The sequence below is a fragment of the Narcine bancroftii genome, chromosome 4 (assembly GCF_036971445.1).
Source record: "Narcine bancroftii isolate sNarBan1 chromosome 4, sNarBan1.hap1, whole genome shotgun sequence".
In the NCBI taxonomy this organism is placed as follows: domain Eukaryota; kingdom Metazoa; phylum Chordata; class Chondrichthyes; order Torpediniformes; family Narcinidae; genus Narcine; species Narcine bancroftii.
Genome location: NC_091472.1, coordinates 297,599,459 through 297,617,980, shown reverse-complemented (window position 1 = coordinate 297,617,980; position 18,522 = coordinate 297,599,459). Strand labels below are relative to the sequence as shown.

Genomic DNA, 18,522 nt, shown 5'->3' with positions numbered 1-18,522 from the left:
TTTGAAGAGTGCCCAAGGGACTTCACTAATGGATTGTTGTTTTGAAAGCAACAGATAAAGGAACTTGGAGGATTTGGTCCAGAACCACAGGCTGTCTGAATGCAGGTTGCTGTTCTAAGAGGGTCATTTAGTTTTGCAAGCAGAGAGAATCAACCAAGGTGTATGTCTCTGTGTGTGTGTGTGTGTGTGTGTGTGTGTGTGTGTGTGTGTGTGTGTGTGTGTGTGTGTGTGTGTGTGTGTGTGTGTGTGTGTGTGTGTGTGTGTGTGTGAGAGTGAGGATTCAGTTCCACAGTTCAGCAGCAGCTGTGACTGGAACATGACAAACTGGCAAGCTTGTGGAAAAAAAACATTTTGAAGACAGGTTGTGAGTTCTTAGTTCAGCCTGGTCAAAGTCCTTTTGGTCCATACAAGAGGAGAGGACTGGCTGTCTAATGTTTCAAAAAAGGAATTCTGTGGTGACCTGAAAGAAAGAGGTTATCATCTGGAAAACCCTAATAGAACAAGTTTCTTCAGCAAGACACTGAAGTGGCTGATTAAAAGAAATCAGTTGGTGTCCATCAAACAACAAATCTCTCTGAAAACCGACAGAACCTTCCTGAGCGGTAACCATTTACCTTTCAAGCACCAAAGCCTGGTTTAATTCTGTGCACAATATAAGAATTGCCTGCAACCAGTGAACTTGAAAGAGTGAGAAGTGAGACTGGACTGTGAATCAAAGAACTTTTCTAAACTTACATATACATTACATACACATGCGCTTAGAACTAGAAGGGAGTTAAGTTAATAGTAATAAGTTAAAGTTTTATCCTGTTTTCATTTTTAAAGATGATTAAAATAACTTTTGTTTAAGTAACCATTTGATGTGAGAATTCTTTAGCACAATTGGCTTTCAAACACATTGATGATAGTGCAGCTGTTGAACACTGTGTCCAGCTGAAGTGATGCTTGACAGCAGCAAACCTTCAAAAAGATTTTTTTCAGATGTGATATTTTTAAAAAACATATTTCTTCATAGCATTATTTTTTTATTGCAAATCCTAATTTGCAGTAAATTTTGTAACATTTTAAATAGATGGCAGGACCTACTCAGTCATTGGTGAATGAATCATTTATGAAACATTAGTTTCAGAAACCTTTCAAATCTTACTAGTTACTTTGAATTCTGTAATGTAGTCTTTCCAGAGAATTAAATATCTTTCTCATGATAAGATTGCTTCCAAAATTGTGAAGTATGGACAACCTTGCAAAACAGTTGAAAATCAAGTTAGCATTGTAATCACTTTGGCATGCTGCAACTCATGGTTAAACATCACATTATAATGAGAAACAATATAGCAAAGCACAATCTGAATTTATCAGAAATAAATGAATGGCACTCGGTGGAAGACTCACAGAAATGTGTCAGTTGTGAATAATGGTGCATAGCAACCACAGCAGGATCTTTGTGTTAATATTTTAGAAAGAAAATGAAATCCCATCAAAATACATACCCAAAGAACTAGTCCATTAAGAAAGTTGTGGCTCTCACAAAACAAAAATAGATTACAGTGCTGTTACGAGCCCAGAGGACTCCAAAACCCAGCAGCAATAGAAATTCACCAAGACCATCGTTGCTTAAACAAAAGTTGCTTTTAATTTTCTTTAAACATAAAAACAGTATCAATCTTAAATTTATTACTATTAACTTAACCTAACCCCCTTCAAATTCTAAGCACATGTGTATGTAATATGTATATGTTCAGGAAAGTTCTTTGTTTCACTGTCCAATCATTCACTTTTCACTTCTCCAAGTTCACTGATATCAGGCAATTCTTATACTGTGTACAGAATTTAACAATTATGGATCTTCACCAGGCTTTGGTGCTTAAAGTTAAATGGTTACTGCTCAGGAAGGTTCTTGTTGGTTTCAGGAACAGTTGTTGCTTGTTGGACATACACAAACTGATTTCCTCCGATCAGTCACTTCAGGGTTTTGCTGAAGAAACTTTCTCCATCATGGCTTTTCCAAATGATAACCTTGTTTTAGGACACCACAGAGTTCCTCTTGTTTCCCTTATTTCAGGAGAAACACTCTAGCCATCCATTTCCTCTTGTAAGGACTACAAATGTTTTGAACAGGCTGAACTCAGAACTCACAACCAGTCTTCAAAATGGGGTTTTCAACAAGCCTGCCAATTTGCCATTTTGCAGCCTCAACTGTTACTGAAATCATCTATTTGTTTTTTTTTCCCTCTCTGCTTGTAAAAACCATATGACAGGGCTCAAAACCCAATCTTTTAAAGATCTGATCAGTATCTCTGAGCCTGGACTTTATTGCCCATATACAGTAGATCAGGATTCTTCATTGTTTCTCCAAAGTCAACTAGAGCCTCAGCATCTGGCTTCAGCAAAGCTCTTGCATTTTAAATGAAATGTCCTTTGTGAAGTGTTACTCTGTGAAGTATAACCTACACTAAACACCCACAATCTCTCTCTTTTAAAGATATATTTTATCCATAACTATTCTAACATGTCTCATAACAGTGCACAAGAATAAAGGAAAGTGTGTTTGGTTTGAAGTGGATATCCATTGCTAATATCCTCCTCATTCTTGAAATGAAATTTGAGAATCACATAGAAAACTTCCATTGTGTACATTTTTCCTTTCCTCCCTAAGAAGAACTTCATCAGAGAGAAGAGTTGCATGTAACTCTGACTGAAGCAAATTAGAACAATCAAAAACCAGGAAAGAACTGAAAAAAAAACTTGGTTCAGGTTCACCAGAGATTAGATTGCTGAAAATAAACCCATACACTTACAATTTGAAACCACCTCCAACCCCCCCCCCTCCCCCCCCCTCCACAAAATAATAAGTGTTAGGGTAAATTATTTCAGCATTTATCAAGATGCTGAATGATTGCAGCATTGTGGGACTCCAGGTTTCTTTCAAGTTCCTTGTAAAATGAACATTATATTTGCAAAGTCAGGTAGTATTAGTTTCTTTATAAATCAGATAATTTCAGATATGCCTGTAATGCTAAATTTGGCTGACCAAACAAAACCATCTCAGCCACATTAATGTGTCTGGAATGTCATGGAGGGTGGTAAAAGTAATTTTAGCTTGCCAAAAAAGGGAAGAAAAGTCTTAAAATGGCAAAGCAAAACATTAAAAAATATTGTTTTTACTCATTCTCTTCAGACCATAGAAAGTATTACTGGAATGCTATGCTTTCATGTTGCAAGCTTCCAGCTACTGAAAACTGCTCTGGTATTTGAATCTGTTCACTTCACTGAGATATTCCAGCTGACTCTCAGTTTAAATAATGCCATTAAGGCATTCAGATGGCTGAACATTTTGGAACAATTGAAAATGGGATACATTAGAGAGTTTTCTTAAAAATATGCAGAAGTATTGATTGAAAAATAAAGCAGGTAAACATTAAAAATTTAAAGCTTCAAATAGAGTGCCTGGAGGTGCATGACAAGGTAGGCCAAAATCATCATTGTTTCCTGGAGGGAAAATCTTGTCTAACAAATCATCTGCAATTTTGTCAGCAAAACCACAAGCAGACGAGACAAAGGAGATGCAGTGGATGTTGGGTATTTGGATTTTCAAAAGGCTTTCGGAAAGGTGCCACACACACGAGTCTGCTTAACAAGAAGAGAGCTAGAGCATTGGCTTATCAGCAGAAAATAGAGTGGGAATAAAAGGGCCCTATTCTGGTTGGCTGCCAATTACCAGTGGTGTTCCGCAGGGGTCAGTATTGGCCCGCTACTTTTATGTTGCATGTTAATGATCACCATTGCAGAATGAATGGCTTTTTTGGCTGTTGCTGATTACTGGTGAGTTTGGGGAGTTGTGCTTTGTTTCCAGTGAATTTAAGTCGAGGTGGGGCGAGAACCTCAGTGATTGGATGAAGACTGCGATATGAATAGAGCCAGCAGCAAATGAAAAGGGAAGTTCAAGAGGAGCAGCCATTCTGTGAGTGGTCCACTGTAGGAGTGGCGAGTTAAAGGCCTTGGCTTGAGAGGTGATGGTGCAGTTGAGGTAAGGTAAGGACAGCCCTGACAATGAAAGGATTCACCATGAAAAGTGGGAATGGCAGCCAGGACCAGGACATGCTCTCCTTGCAGAATGTGGATAGTCAGGGAAGACAGCATTCCTGACTACTTCATCTTTAAGTATTTTGAGAAGCTGGTGTTGAAGCAGATCACCTCTTGTCTGAGTAGCGACACAAATCCATTCAAATTTGCCTATGCAGTGACAGGTCTAGAGCAGATGCCACCTCACTGGTATCTCTACTCAATATACAAAGTCCTAGAACACCTAGACAGCAAAGATGGAAAAAAACTCAGGATGCTCTGTATTGACTACAGTTTGGCATTTAAGAGACCATCATCCCCTTGACACTGATCAGCAAACTACTGTAATTGGATCCTGGATTTCCTTACTCCAGACCCCAATCAGCAAGAATATCTCTACAATCTCCATCAGTACTGGAGTACCACATGGCTGCATACTTAGCCCACTGCTCTATTCACTTTATACATTTGATGATACCATGGTAGTGGGTTGTATAGAAAGGGGTGATGAGTCAGCATATGGCTCAATAGTGTACTTACAATAACCTCACACTCAATGTAACCAAGGAGCTGATTGTGGAATTCAAGAAGGGGAAATCAGAGGTGATTGTCCAGTGATAAGTGGGGGATCAAAGGTGTTCAAATTTAAATTCATGATACTCACTATCCAGAGGACCTTTGCTGGACTCAATATGCTAATGTCATCGTGAAGAAAGCACGCCAGTGCCTCTACTTCCTTAGGAGTTTACGGAAGTTAGGTATGACAGCAGAAACACTGGCAAATTTCTGCAGAGATGTAGAAGAAAGTGTACTGACTGACTGTATCACAGCTTAGTCTGAGGGCATCAATAGCTCGGAGCAGAAAGCCCTGAAAAAGGTAGTGGTCACAACTCAGTACATCACAGGCAAAACTCTCCCCACCAATGAACATTGCCATGGGAGAGCAACAGCAGCAATCATCAAGGGTCCACACCACCCAGTTCTGTTGTCGCTGCTGCCATCAGGAAAGAGGTTTAGGTACTACAAAACTAGTACCACCAGGTTAAGAAACAGTTGCTGCCTCTCCAACAGACTCCTAAACAGACTCAGAGGCTCATTTAAGGACTCTTACTTTGGATATTATTTATTACTGTATTTTTTTTTATGTATTGCAGAATTTGTTTACATTTATCTCTTGTATACTTATCTTTGAGTACAGTTTTTTGCACTACTAAACAGTAGAAATTCTGCCCGGCCTGCAGTTAAAAGAATCTAAAGGTTGTGTGTGATGTGATTCTTGTACTCTTTGAACATTGAAGCCACTCTTATCACAGCAATAAGCCAAGTAAATCTCTTTTGGATTACCTCCAACACTTTTGTATCCTTTCTTAAGAGAACTTAATCCAGATACAGCCTTAAAATCCTGGATAATAGTAATAATACTTCCCTTTTCTAAATGCCAATCTCTTGCCAATAAAGATCAATATGCCATTTGCCTTCCAAAATGCTGCATCAGCTAAGTTTTGTGATTCATGCCCAGGGAAAAATATCTATTTATATTTGCATTCCTCAACTTTTGTTAGCTCAAAATAGTTTATCTTTGTATCACAATATCACTTACTAATTGGGATAAATATCTAATGAACCAATGTCAATTATTGCTCATCCACTCAAGAAAAACCTACCTTTCTAACTGCTCATTAGGTTGAAGACACTGGTTTTGTACGGGAATGTTCGACTTCAAACTGCACCTGGAATTTTACCGTTATGTGGGCACTACTTCCAAGGAGATACTGTTCTTTTAGAATTTGATGTTCCAGATTAAAATGTTCCAAATCCTAGTCACCATGCAACTGCACCTTTGATTTAGCCATTAGGTCAAACTCATTTGTTACTGTTACTATCAATAACAATAAGATGGAAAGAGCACAGAGAAAATTTACTAGGATGTTGCCTAGACTTCATGAATGAAGTTACACGGAAAGGTTAAACAGGTTAGGACATTATTCCCTGGAGTGTAGAAGAATTAGGGGAGATTTGATAGAGGTATTTAAAATTATGAATGGGAAAGACAGAGTCAATGTAGATACACTTTTTCCAATCAAGGATAGGTGAATTACAAACCAGAGGACAAGGGGTATGGGTGAAAGGGGAAAGTTTAAGGGGAACTTCTTAACACAGAACGCTGAGAATGTGGAACGAGCTGCCAGTGGACGTGAATGCAGGCTCAATTTTAACATTTAAGAATTTGAATAAGTACATGGTTGGGAGAGATATGGACTGGGTGCAGGTTAGTGGGATTAGGCAAAAAATAAATAGATGGTTTGGCACAGATAAGAAGGATGGAAGGGGTCTGTTTCTGTGCTGTAATGTTCTAGTCATATTTATGCAGTTTACCTATTAATGTAGTTACAAGCATAACATGCATGACCAGCTTTTAAACTTTAAAAAATAAACTTTCTTATTCCAGGTTTTCTTTATGCCACACACTCTGGTGATAATTTTTGCCCCTTGTCTATGATTTTCATTCTACCCCTCATTATCCTGTACCTCTATTTACAAAACTCCCTTCACTAGTACTGTTCCAGCATTTTCTTCCTCCTCCTCCTCTCTTCCCCTGCACCCCCCCCCCCCCCCCAAATTAAAGGCCTGACTGGAACCCTAATAGATTTAGTAGCATACTGGGCCCAGCATAGTTCAATTGAAACTTGTCCCAACTGAACTCATCCTCAAGTATTACTGATAACAGTGTACTGCGCAACAAATCAGAAGCCATTAAACATCCCCCCATGTTTATTTCTTCAATCTTATTCACCCTCTGCCAATATGTATGTGAGTCAGGTGATTAACCACACATCACCCTGGTTGTTTTGCTTTTCAATAATTCAGCAGATTCTTTCTTTCTTGCCCCCCCCTCCCCCTCCCTTTCCCAAATCATTAGTACCTACATAGACCATGATAACTGCATATTCCCCTTGCTCCTCAATTAGTTTCCAGCCCAGAAGCAATGTCCTTTATCAAGGCATTGGGCAGGCAACACAACCTTTGATATTATCAGTGTCCCCTATATCTGTTCAACCTCAGACACTCTGCTGCTACCCACCCTTTTCCCATTGCTTTGCAACCTTTGTACAGCTCCAGTTGCTGACATCTATTCTTACACGCTTGGAGATATCTCATTGGAAAGAAACAAGAATGCATGTGTTGGAATTTTGTACAAGCAATGAGAAGTCAGAAGGACTCAGCAAGTCAGGCAGCATCCAGGAAGAGAAATTGACAGCCACTGTTTTAGGTCAAAAACTTTTTGAGCTTATCTGAAAACCCACTGTCCCCTTCTCATCCTTTTATCAAATCATTACCCTCCTTGGTCATATCCACTCTGGACCATGAGAGCTTTAATCTTCCAGAAGATCCAATTAAGAATATTTATGTTGTGCCCTGTCCGTGGATTTACCACATCCAAGATACATTGACACCAACCCCATGCACACTTTTCCCCTGCCCACCATAACAGTAAAGGTATTTAAATGATAGATTGAAGAGGTGCTGCATTTTAAATATTCACTCCTCTTTCTAAACTGAACACATAGCTTCAGTAGATGGTGTCTCTGAAGTATGGCAGGATATTTTATACAGGTATTATTCAAATACATGCAAAGTTCTGCTTGTACAAAAGCAATTTCCCCCCCCCCCCCCATTCTTGTTCATTTAATATTGATCTCAAATCATTGATTGACACAAGTTGTAAACAAACTATTAATAATCACATGGAAGTATTAGTTCAACTTAAATAATTTTAGAACACATACTACAAATTTAATTCAGCATCTGAAATGTTAGTCAAAATGAACAAAAATGCAAATAGTTCAGCACCAGGATCTTGGATCAGTATTCAGGTATGTAGTCATCTTGAAGCTTCTTTAGATGCAAACATGAAATGAAAATCCCAATAACCTAGACAGGAAAAAAATTAAAATTCTTTCAGTGCCAAAATATTTACTCAAAAAGAAAATTAATACCCCAATACATTATTTTATTAATACACAAGCATTCTACCACAAATTTTTTATACCAACCAGATGTCCAAACAAAAGGTTGCACTCTCACTGTTAACTTGCACCTAGTTTAGTTATGACAAAAATAAGGAACGAAATTCAGGGGTCACAATCTAATAATAGCATCTCACAAATTTCAATAAAACTAATATATCTTAGTCTAACTCAATAGCTTTATGATTGCTAAAATGCAATCAAGAATTGATTGAACAACTGTTCCTCATTTAGGAAAGTATTTGGAAATGGAAATTAAAATAAAGACATAACCAATGTTATTTACTGTAGAAAAGAATATGGTCAGCAAGCCTAAAAATATGCATCTAAAATATTAAAAAGGAGGGGGAAATAAAACACAAGCAAGAAAGGATTTCTACATGGCAACACGTGGAAAAATAACTTAATTCACCAAGATGACACCCAACCATTCACCATGTTATAAATAGGTGTGCAGAAAAGTATTGCAAGGTTAAAGTAGAGTGGGGTTGTTACTCAAGCAAAAAGGCAACAGAGGAAGGGATAACCCAATTTTGGTTTGAGATTAACGTCTTTATTATTGTGATGGGGCTATTGATTAATTTTGTAAGAGAACCAGAAATCATGCCCTTAAAAGCAAATTGCTATATTAAAAAAAGGTAATTTAGCAGAAACCTCTACCTGATAAACTAATACTTGGCACCCACAAGGGAGCAACAGGTGCATTTAAGGGGCAACTAATTAAGTGCACATGGGAGGAAAGGAAACAATATACACAAAATGAAGAGAGTCAAATAAACTTATTGAGATACAAATTGACACACTGTAGTGTGAATAAAAGCTCTCACGACTGGAAGGGGAACATATGCTTTTATTAGTTTATAACTGAGGGGAGGATCTTCAGAAGGGCACAGGAAACAAGGATTATATATGGGTAGATGGGGGTGGAGTCAGGAGGCAGAGCCTGCCATCAGTATAATAAATGACAACAGTGGTAATCCCAACAGGCCCACTTAGCGATTTGAACCCAAGATGACCAAAGAACATGTTCAGAATGCGAGAGTGCTTAAACTGCCTACCTTTTGGACCCCAGCCTGTGGTCTGGTTTTAGCAGACAGAGGCCCAGTTCCATGATCACAAGATCACAGTGGACACCACCAAGTACTATTAACTGCCATTAATGTGCTACTGATTCGAACATTCAGGCTGACCCACTGTGAATGACCAGCAAGGCTGTTACGGATGGACAGCCTGGCCGACCAAACACTGATTGCCCTTATGAATGGAACTGTCATTTGGGTCAGTATTTTCTGATAGATACAGGAGCAGAGGTTAGCATTTTTCCTCCTACAGGCCAGGACACCTGCAATGGAAAGTCTGGACCATCCCTTACAGTTACTAACAGCAATATTAGAACATATGGGGTGTGTTCTATAACACTTGAATTCAGCCCTTGCCAATTTGTATGGACATTCACGTTGGCTCATGTATCACAACCTCTGCTAGGTGCAGATTTCCTATGAGCTAACTGTCAACTAGTGGACCTCAAGGGAAAGCGGTTGGTTAACTCCAGAATATTCAAATCACTTGCCTTACATCAGGCCGCTCTGCCAGCATCCAATTTGAACTCCATTACATTCTCCTCGAACAAATATGCGAAGATAGTGGGACAATTTCCAGCCATTGTCACCCTGCAGATCTTTGCTTTTATGCCCAACCAGTGTCCAGCATCATATCCCCAGAGGAGCACCACTGCATGCTAAGGTGTGCAGACTACCTCTGGACAAGTTACAAATTGCAAAAGATGAGTTCCATAAAATGGAGGACATGGGCACAATTAGTTGTTCAGACAGTCCATGGGCATTTTCTTTGCACACAGTACAGAAAGCTACCAGAGAATGGAAGCTGCGAGTTTATCTCCGGTTAAACGATGTCACGACAGCTGACTAGTGCCCTGTTCTGCACATCCAGGATTTCATTGCAAACCTGCACGGTGCCAAGATAGTCTCCAAAATTGACCTGATGAAGGGATATCATCAAATTCTGATCCACCCCAACAACATTCCCAAAATGGGGCTCATCATGCCATTCAGCCTTTGAATTTCTGCCTATGCTTTTCTGGTTCAGAAATGCTGCAGTGACTTTCCAGCAGCTTTATGGATTCCATGGTTCGTGGCTTCGATTTTGTATCTATTGACAGCGGCAATATACTGATCACCAGCTGCTCTCTTCAAGAGCATGGCACTCACATATGTCAACAATGCTAATGTCTAAGTGACAATGGCCTAACTATCAATCCAGCTAAATGCTAGTTTGGCCTGTCTTCCATCAATTCCCTTGGCCACTAGATCGATCGGCACAGAGCAGTGCCTCTCCCTGCCAAGGTGGAGGCCATAATAAAGTTCTCCAGGCTGAACACAGTGAAAGGACTGCAAGAGTTTGTTGGTAAATTTTTAACCATCGGTTTTTGCCAACAGTGGCCCAAAAAAATGTGACCCCTTTTCCAACTTCTTTCCAGGCAACCCAAAGACTTTAACTGGGATGAAGAAACAACAGCTACTTTTGACAAAGCCAAGAAAGTGCTGGCCAATGCAACCATGTTGGTGCACCCCCAACCTAATGTGCCAACAGCTCTTACAGTTGATGCATCTAGCATGGGCATCAGAGATGTGCTAGAACAACTGATCAAGGGCAATTGGAAGCTGTTGGCCTTTTTCAGCAAGCACTTAAAACCTCCCGAGCAAAGATATAGTGCATTTGGCAGGGAGGTCCTGGCCCCTTACCTGACCATCTGCCATTTCAGATACTTTCTTGAAGAAAGAGATTTAATCATATTCACAGACCACAAGCCCCTGGTGTTTGCCTTTGCTAAGGTTTTGGACCCATAGTCAGTTAGGCAAGAGAGGCATCTCTCTGATTTCAAAATGTGCCACATCCATTCGGCATATTGTGGGAAGAAACAATCACTAGCGGATACGCTATCCCACACATCAGTCTGGGTATAGATGATTCAGCTCCCACAGCAGGAGAGTCTTAAGCTGGAGACTTGAGATTCAGACCTTAAGCAGCTACAATCCTATGCAGAGTATCCACAGGGCAACCCCAACCAATTATTCCTGTTGCTTGGAGACACCAAGTATTCAATGCAATTCATGGCATGGAGCACTCTTCCATTTGAACCACCACACAGCTAGTAGCAGCAAAATTTGTAATCATGGCCTTTGGAAACAGGTTAGACACTGGGCCAGAACCTGTGTACAATGTCAGACCTCAAACACAGCAGCATGCAAAAGCACTGCTCCAATCTTTTCCCCTAGTACACAAGCATTTTCACTACGTGCATATAGACATCGTGGGACCACTGCTACCATTGCGAGGTCCCAGGTACCTTCTGACAATGATCGATAGGTTTATGAAGTGGCCAGAAGCTGTCTCTCTCTCAGACACCTCCACCATGTCATGTGTCAGAGCATTTATCAAGAACTGGGTGGCTCACTTTGAATTGCTGGTGGACATGATCTCAGTCAGAGGCCACAACTTACACCAACATTCTGGGTGGCACTAGTCCAGCTATTTGGCACACAGTTGCATTACACCACAGTGTACCATCCACAATTCGATGGTCTTGTTGAGAGATTACACTGCCATTTGAAGTTGGCTCTCATGGCACGCCTCGAAGGCCCTGATTGGAATGATGAGTTGCCTTGGGTGACGCTGGGCATTCATTTGCCAGCAAAAGAGGATCTGGCCACATCTTCTGTGAGCTGGTGTATGGAATGCCAATCACTGTTTCAGGGAAGTTTGTGCAGTGGCAAGAGGACAGACACATTCACCCACAGCACTCCTAACACGGGCTGTGTGAGAAAGTCAGCACATTTGCACCTGTTCCTACCTCAAGGCATGTTTGAACCACTTCACATCTCAAAGAACCTCAAGGACTGTGATTATGTATTCATACCATGAAGGATGCATTATACCCCTCTTCAGCACCCCGACAAGCGTCAGTTCAAAGTGATTCAGCACAACAGCCTAACATATGTATTGGACATTGGAGGCAGGCAAGAGGCAATCACAGTTGATCGCCTCAAGCCACTGAACAGCAGGGAAGCCCCTCAAACAGAAGGTTGTATCATCCCAGGGGAATACTTGAGTGGCAATAAAGCGATGTCAGAAAGTTAATTGCTAACACAATAAATACAATCTAAATGTGTGAGCAGAATGGCAACAAGAATGTAGTGTACAAAACTAATGAACTTACAGCAATCTGTGATGGATGCCCAACATGGAGAGGTCACCCACTTAAAAAGGCAGACTGGGCATATACAATGCGATCATCACCTCCTAACACCAGTTCTTGGGAGGTGGGGTCCTGTTGCGGGCTGAACCACGCTATACAATGAACCAGCTCAGAGGTTTGAGTCAGCAAGAACAGGATACCCTGAAGTATCAGGCTTGCTACCAATCTTCAGAGATGACATCACTTCCGGGCAAAGGTCATCGGAGTGTTTTAAAAACGCACATCAGTGTTGAGCAAGGCAGTAGGTCTTAACTACTTCAACTGCTGAGTTTCTTTGATCTTTGGCTTGGCTTCGCGGACGAAGATTTATGGAGGGGGTAAAAAGTCCACGTCAGCTGCAGGCTCGTTTGTGGCTGACAAGTCCGATGCGGGACAGGCAGACACGGTTGCAGCGGCTGCAGGGGAAAATTGGTGGGTTGGGGTTGGGTTTTTCCTCCTTTGCCTTTTGTCAGTGAGGTGGGCTCTGTGGTCTTCTTCAAAGGAGGTTGCTGCCCGCCGAACTGTGAGGTGCCAAGATGCACGGTTTGAGGCGAGATCAGCCCACTGGCGGTGGTCAATGTGGCAGGCACCAAGAGATTTCTTTAGGCAGTCCTTGTACCTTTTCTTTGGTGCACCTCTGTCACGGTGGCCAGTGGAGAGCTCGCCATAGAACACGATCTTGGGAAGGCGATGGTCCTCCATTCTGGAGACGTGACCCATCCAGCGCAGCTGGATCTTCAGCAGCGTGGACTCGATGCTGTCGACCTCTGCCATCTCGAGTACTTCGACGTTAGGGATGAAAGCGCTCCAATGGATGTTGAGGATGGAGCAGAGACAACGCTGGTGGAAGCGTTCTAGGAGCCGTAGGTGGTGCCGGCAGAGGACCCATGATTCGGAGCCGAACAGGAGTGTGGGTATGACAACGGCTCTGTATACGCTTATCTTTGTGAGGTTTTTCAGTTGGTTGTTTTTCCAGACTCTTTTGTGTAGTCTTCCAAAGGCGCTATTTGCCTTGGTGAGTGTTGTCTATCTCATTGTCGATCCTTGCATCTGATGAAATGGTGCAGCCGAGATAGGTAAACTGGTTGACCGACTGCACTGGGAGACACCTGAAAATCTATGGTCAGAACAGTGAATGTTATTGACATTTTCACTTCCAGTTGATGCTTTGGATTTTGACAATTTTTCAATAACTGGATGCAAAAGTGTTATTTTTTTCCCCCCCATTTTGATACCATAGAATGTGTGTTCATCCTATCACACAAGACCTCAAGTTATTGAAATCTACAATTGATGCAAATTTTGGCCAATCTTGTAGCAGCCTGAAAGTCAAAGCTAACACATTTCAATGTTACAATGACCTTGTGCTTGTCTGGCAGTTGGTAACAAGATATCTTGTGATCTAGATCAATCCAGAAACAATACTCCTTCTAAGTGCAGGTATGAGCTCTTGGACTGTTCTCAGGGAGACTATGCAGAAAGACAAAAATCCAGTGTTGTTGGATAATCAGCAGTTCAATGAAAAACTCTGATCTGACTAAACAGTTTTGGTCTTTAAGGTGGGAGTAAGGAAATGCTGCCAACTGGCAAATTCCAGACTGCATCAGTAGGTACTAAGGGACACAGTGAGACTTGGTGCATCCAGCACAAAAGCTTAGAGGAAGGACCACACCTAGGGTTATTCTGCCACTGAACAGCAGGGAAACCCCTCAAACAGAAGGTTGTATCATCCCAGGGGGATACTTGATTGGCAATAAAGCAGTCAGAAAGTTGATTGCTAACACAATAAATACAATCTAAATGTGTGACCAGAATGGCAAACTAAGAATATAAATGCTTTCACATATTTTTGCTTTTTATTTTTTGTGAATAAAGTTTATTTTTGAAATAAAAGTGCTCTCCAGCTTGTATTCCAGATTGGGCAGCAATTCCTGAGTACATTTTCTTTCCAAAAAAGGCTGCTTTCCTCTTTCTCATCTTATCTCACATAGTCAATGGAGGAGAGACACCATATTAAGAACCCTTTACACTTGCCAAACTACTGGAGCTCTACCAGCAATAGCAGTTCCTTTTCTCAATGGTTAGAAATGCTGAGTGAGGATTGTAAATTGGTAAAGGAAGGAGATTTACAAGGTCAGGAAAAAAAAATCACTTTGGCTTAAGAAATGTTGCACCAAACTGATGGCACACAAATTAAAGGCCTCCGTTCATTTTGGATTGGCATCTCTCTTGTCAAATTCTCCCCACTATATATTTTGGAAAATTGTGAGCCAAATACATTCCTATTCCAGGTGCTAAAAAAAAAAGCAAGGCTCTATATACGCTTACCTGTCCAAATGCAAAGCATACACTGGTTCCTCTAATAACTGAAAAGTACTCTTCAATCCATACTGACATTACTTCAGTGCAGCCCTGAATATATCCATAGAAAATGCAGATTGGTAAAGGCATTACAATGAAGTTAACGTGCAAGTTTGGATTTGTTGTTAATACACTACATATTCTTCCCCAAAACATCTCACTATCGATACATTCTATCAATATGAATGAGATTCTTACCACAGAATGGATGTTTGATGTCTGGTTGTAAACACTACTGCCACAAGTCTCTGTGATATTGATACAGCAGCTTGAAGGAACAGACCAGGTAGCTTGGCCAAATGCAGTCTTGAACCAGTCAGTAAAATTGTTAGAACCACAACAATGAAACTGGAAATAAAAGTTCAAATAAAATTCCAGCACTGGAATCACTTTGAATGCACAAATGTTACATACTCACTTGCAATTACTCCAATACTTTGCACAAATTTGAAGCGACTTTAAAACTTGCAAGTGACTCAAATTTACAGTTACAGTACAGCTCCTACTGACCAAATTTCCATCACAACCCACATAAATTAACCATGGAATCAGATACCACCAAGATCTTCCTGGCAAATTCATATGCAGTCAGTCTCTCCATAAGACTGATGTAAAAAGTTACAAATGTGTTTTTTCCCCCCAAAAAAAGTGTGACAATTCTCAAATTCTTCTTCTAGACATTGAAAATTTCAAACTAGCCATTCACTTTCTTTTAGATTCTTAATGGCTTTGTTTCATCGATAAAGAGATCAAGAAGAGGCTTAACTGAGGTATGCAAATTTAAATAGAGTCTAGATAAATAGGTTCAATTTCTTTTTGCCAAGGTCAAAAAATTGGGGAATTGGGTGCATATATTGAAAGTGATCAGTGGAGGAACAAGAGGTGGTGCCTGGATCTGAATTCCTTGTCCAAGAGATTAATTGAGGACAAAACTTTCAGTACATTTAAAAAGTTCCTGAGATGTGCTTGGAAAAGCCAAAACCACCTATGAGATTTTAAAAGGTAAGATTTTATTAGGCAGCTCTTAAGGACTCAATTGTAGATTTTATTAGGCTTAAAGAATCAATTGAAGATTTCAATAACTTGAGATCATCCATGTTATACTTTTAAAAAAATCATTCTTTTGATAAACCAACGCAGTGTGATAAATGCTTACATTAATTCCAAAGCCAGAGAGGCTTCTTTGGGCTGACTCATTTAATTTAAAATATTGTCCTAATTGCCAGACTGACAGATCTTGGTGGACAAATACCTAGTCTTTCCTCCTACCAAGTCCATTTCTAAGTATAATCGACAGACAAGGACTAGGCCTCATCTCATGATGGAGCATTGCATCTCTGAGCAACTTCTAGATCTGTGTTTAACTGCACACATACAGAACCCCAAAGGCATTGCCTGATTTACTTGGATAGAACAAAATAATGTAAAATTCAGTTACTTCCAATGCACAAAAATCAAGGTCATTGTCATTTGAATTGGGACAGAAAATGAAGTAGACGAGGATTTGAATCAAATGTAGTGAACAAAATTCTATCCAAATTTGTCAATTCAAGAGCTAAGGAGTGCAGAAGTCCATCACAGGTTCCATTCATTGCCGACATCTCAGAGGTGTTGCCTCAAAGCAGCCAACATCATAAAGGACCCCCATCATCCTGGTCACAACCTCCTCCTCACTGCTACCTTCAAGCAGAAGGTACAAAGATTTTTTTTTTTTTTAAATAAACAAACAGCACCTCTAGATTCAAGAACAGTTTCTGCAAACAGCCACCAGGCTTCTGAACCCAATTTAAAAAAAAAAACACCAATTAACTGCTCCAACAGAATGAAAGGACTGTGCACTACTACAGATTTTTTTTGCAGTAGTGTTACTGTGAAAATTATCCATTACCTCTTAATTATAGTTAGCTTTTCAGGTCAATGACATTAATTGAAATGTCATTGACCCCAAAAGGTTAACAGAGCTACCCAATTTGATGTGTATTCTGTTTACATTCCAACATTGTAAAAGGTTGTTCCAATGATACATGAAACTCTAATAACATGCAAAAACCTTCCACAAAATGCAAATATATTTTTAATGCAACAAACATCTACTCTTCCAGGAAGAGTGAAGAGTTATTCCTCTAATCCAGAATACTACATTTCCTGCTTAAATTATGGTTGTTCAATCTTCATTGAGCAGATGAAGGGAAACTTTGCTCCATTCTGGCCACATGTGGAAAATTGCAGGTACAAAGTTAAATTTCCTTAGGTTTGTGCTTTATACTCATTTGTATCATCAACTTCAAACGATGATTATGTTTATATTGCAATGTTGTGTTGAAGTACATTCACAAGAACGTGCATTTCTACTGGATATTTTGCACAAAAGGAAATGCATTGTTTTCAAAATATTAGTCTTAAGATATCAAAAAAATCCCATCAGACCAATCTGCCTTCCAAGAGCAGTTTTAAAAATTCACAAATAGAATACAAATAAAATAGCTGAGTTTAAAAGAAATGCCAATACACCCATAGGTGTGTTATGGAGAAATGATGCTTAAATGTGCTTAACCTTGATCTGCAGTCGATCTAACACTCCTGGTGTGGACATCTCATCATAGTCTTGAATGGATTGCTCAATATCATTGCTTAGGTTACTGTTTACCTACAAAAATTGCAGAGATGCAATTAGGAGCAGAAGGGGAGAAAGTTACACATTTGCTGAAATCTTTTTCAAAAATACAAATTTCATGTTCGAAAGATAGAACAAATTACTGAAAAGCATAGAAAGAGATCAGTTTGTTTATACAAAAAGTACAGATCAAGAAATGCTCACTTGGCTCTTCAAGATGTATGTAGATATTTCAACAGTTATTTCCACAAGAAAAACCAGAGTCATCAGAATCAGAAACTGTTGAAGAAAATATGCCACAATGTAACCACACCATTCATGAGCAATTTAACATCTCAGACTCCAATTTGAATCTCATTAGTTTGGGTCAGGAATCATACATGGATGTTAGATTTCATTCCAAATTTAATTGGATTAATTTTCAACATTATCAAATATTAATTAATTTGTATTGTTGGATCATAGACCAGCAGCAAAAGAAATTTACCAAGAGTAAAACAATTTTTTTCAAAACAATTTTTATTAATAACTATTAATAATAACTTACTTAAATCTTAACCCTAACTATGTGCAAAGGTTTATGAGTGTGGATTACCCAAATCATTACAGTTTAGGCACCATTCTATAAATTTAAAGTCAGTCTTAGAAATTTTGTGTTGAAACTCATTCTTTAAACTGATGTTCAGAAGTAATTATGAAGTAGGTTAGACATCAAGTCAAACTTATCAAAACTCAAATTCTTGAGTTGCTTTCTGAGAAATGTTCCTTCATACAAATCATTTGTCACAGCTCCCCTCTTTTTTGAGGATTTTATCATTTGCATCAATACAAACATTAAATCAATGAAAATAACAACTTGTAACAACGTAATACTAAATTATACAATAAATATTTCTATTTTCTCCCCAACTCACCTCCCCCCAAGAAGGAAAATAAAAACACCTAAATCTATACATTATTATGATAATTAACATTTACTAGCTATTTTTTTGTTAATTATTAGCTGGGCAGGTAAAGTAGAAGAGGTGGATGGACTTTTATTCACAAAATCCATATATGATTCCCAAATCTTAAAAACTCCCAATTTGATTCCTTAAAATAAAAGTTTTTTTTTTTCTAATGGTATACAATTTTGCATTTCAGTATTCCATCTATCTATTGTTACAACATTCTCCGTTTTCCACATTATTGCTACACATTTC

General features: G+C 39.4%; 1 long non-coding RNA gene across 1 annotated transcript; it reads right to left on the bottom strand.

Moving 5' to 3' along the window:
• Nucleotides 1-14,934: 14,934 nt before the first annotated feature.
• On the bottom strand, nucleotides 14,935-17,591 carry LOC138760172 (uncharacterized). Its single transcript, XR_011355484.1, has 3 exons — nucleotides 17,525-17,591; nucleotides 17,261-17,353; nucleotides 14,935-15,054 (listed from the first exon to the last, which is right to left on the bottom strand). It is a non-coding gene; the product is annotated as an uncharacterized lncRNA (long non-coding RNA).
• Between the last annotated feature and the right edge of the window lie 931 nt (nucleotides 17,592-18,522).